Raw genomic sequence first — 3,276 nt, 5'->3', positions numbered from 1 at the left:
ATCCCAAAAATTCCACAAGAAAACTGCTAGAAATTTTCAATACTTTCAACAGTGGCATGTTATAAAATCAACTTACGTAAATCAGTAGCCTTTCTATACACCAATAACAAGCAATCAGAGATAGAGTACATGGAAACCCTCCCATTCACAATAGCCTCAAAAAAAAAAAAAAAGAAAGTCTAGGAATAAACCTAACCAATGGCATTAAAGATATCTACAATGAAAATTTTAAATCTTTAAAGAAAGAGAGTGAGGAAGACATCAGAAGATGGAAGAACTTACCCTGTTTATGGATTGCTAGAATACTGGGAAAATTATGATCCTACCAGAAGTAATCTATAGATCCAAGGCAATGCCAATAAAAATCCCCATGACTTTCTTCACAGAGCTAGAAAAAAAATCCTAAAATTCATATGAAATCACAAAAGATCACAAATAGCCAAAGCAATCTTGGGCATAAAAAGAGCAATGCTGGAAGGATCACCATACAAGATCTCAAACTATATTGCAGAGCTATGGTCATAAAAACAGCATGGCACTGGCACAAAAATGGGCACATAGAGCAACGGGACATAATAAAGACCCAAATATGAGTGTATGCCATTTCAACCACCTCATATTTGACAAGGGTGTCAAAAATGCACAATTGAGGAAAGACAGCAAATGGTGCTAGCAAAATTGGATTTCCACCTGTAGAAAATGAAATTGAACCCTTATCTTTCAGCCTGCACAAAAGTCAACTCCGAATGGATTAAAGGTCTCAATATGAAACTCTGAAACTGCTAGAAGAAAACATAGACAGTAACCTACAAGATATAGATGTAGGAAAGGATTTCTAAATCAGACATCAGTTGTTCAAGCATTAAAGTCAACAATCAACAAGTGGGACCCATTAGACTGAAAAGCTTCTGTACAACAAAAGAAAACAACCAAGGGAGTGAAGAGGAAACCCATTGAGTATGAGAACATCTTCACCTGCTACACATTCAACAAAGGATTCATATCCAGAATATACAAAGAATTCAAAATATGAAGAAACAGGAAAATAAACAACCCAATAAAAAGATGGGCTAAGGACCTGAACAGAGAGTTCCCAAAGAAATAAAAATGTCTAAGAAACACCTTAAAAAGAGCTCAATATCTTTAGTAATTAGAGGAATGCATATCAAAACCACTTTCAGATTTCATCTTACCCCAATCAGACTGGCTAAGATCAAGAGAACAAAAGACACTAAATGTTGGTGAGGAGACAGAGAAAGGGGACACTCATTCACTGCTGGTGGCAATGCAAACTCATGCAACCACTATGGAAAGTATTGTGGTGAACTCTTTCAAAACTAAAAATGAATCTACCATATGATCTGGTTATACCACTCCTTGACATATACCCAAAGGATTCATCCTACTGTAGAGATACTTTTACATCCATGTTGTTGCTGCTCTTTTCATAATACATAAGAAATGGAAATGACCCAAATGTCCGTCAACTGTTAATGGATAATGAAAATGTGGTACATTTACACAATGGAGTTCTACTCAGCAGTAAGGAAAGATGAAATTTGCAGGTAAATTGATGGAACTAGAAACTGTTGTACTAAGTGAGGTTACACAGACTCGCTTAGCACCAATCCCCTGTTTGTGAGTATATATCCTGATGTAACAGCAGGAGCCAGAAAAATGGAAAGGAAGCGCAGTGATAAATAGAAAGAAAGAACATGAGAGAGGGGGATAGTAAGAAACAGATGTTACCAAGGGGGAGTTGGGGAAATGGGGGTATTCAACTGGGAAGGGAGGAGGGAAGAACATAGAAGGAACTATGGGGGTAAAGGGAAAAAAGGAACTCAAGAGAGGGGGGAATAATAGGAGACAGGTATTATCAAGGGGAAAATTAAACTGGGGAGAGAGGAGGGTGGTTAGACAGGGAGAGAGGAGAGATAAATAAAGCTTAGGTGTCATAAAAAGCCAGAGGGAAATGTATTGACTCAAAACCTTCCTGAAAAATACACATACAATAGCTGAACATGAGTCCATGTTTATACCTAATGGCTGCATAAGAACACAGCGCCAGACAGGAGAACACCTCCCCTTGATTTGTTGGCTAGGGTAATTCAAGAAACTCCCAAAACAACATGGGCTATTTCCAGAACCTTTGATTACCTTCAAGAACTTGAAGGTAAGACCCTATTACTGAAGACAGAATGTACCTCAGACACAGTACTTGGAGTAAGGGAGCTGGAACTGACCTGGAGGCCTTCTCCCTGAAGACTAGCTTTCATAGTTACAGAGGATACTATGCAAACTGCTAAAAGAAAAAAAAAAAATCAATCAATAGTCCAACCCAGCTCCAAAGCCTAATAACCACTACGACTGGTGCAACAAACTGTTTATATTGGTGCAATACTACATTTTTATCTAGGGGGTAATCAACAGCTGTCTAATTGGACTTAAAGCCCTCTCAATGGAAGAGAACTCATGGGTGGCACTGTAAACATAGCCAAATGCATATGACCGGAGAGGTTATAGATCTAGAGAAACCCCTATCTCTGTCATATCACTAAACAAATGAAATTTCTTGCTATATGCTAAATATAGATCCTTATATTTACAGATAAGCATACTGTGTACCACTAATCAAAGAAATTTCTTTTTGCAACAGATAGAAGCTATTACAGCATTCTACAACTAGTCACACACAGAGAATATATGTCTGAGAGATGCCTAGCCCTAAGTGATACAGCTACAGTGGAACCTCTACACCTAAGTAAGGCTCATGAAACATAGTGGAACTGAGGGTAGAGAGAATACTAAGACATCCCTCAACTCTCACCAGAGAATCTTCCTCATACAACAAAGTTCAATGCACACGGAAGGCTACAACTGACTGTTTTAGAGTATAAGAGACAGCATAGTGCACGTCTCTGGATAGGACTCCTATATTTAAACATCACCCACCCATGTCTCAGTGACCATTGCAGAAGAGAGGGCGGAAAGATTGTAAGAGCCAAGGTTGGTACTTACATAAGGAAACAGAGGCTTTCAGGCCTCTAGGAACTTGCTCATATGAGCTTGCAACAATTATGACAGCATGTACAAGACCCATGCTGACTCAATCAGACAGAAACACAGCATAGAAAGATGGAAATGGGCAGAAGGCCCCAAACATAGTTCAAGAACTATTGGCAACTGATTACTGCTGGGTAAGAGAGAGTAGACATTCTTTAAGGGAGTGACTCTACATAGGCTGACTAAACACCAGTCTAAACTTGCACTGAGGGA

The sequence above is a fragment of the Nannospalax galili genome, unplaced genomic scaffold (assembly GCF_000622305.1).
Source record: "Nannospalax galili isolate Female #2095 unplaced genomic scaffold, S.galili_v1.0 scaffold214, whole genome shotgun sequence".
Taxonomy (NCBI): Eukaryota; Metazoa; Chordata; class Mammalia; order Rodentia; family Spalacidae; genus Nannospalax; species Nannospalax galili.
This window is presented reverse-complemented; position numbering follows the sequence as displayed.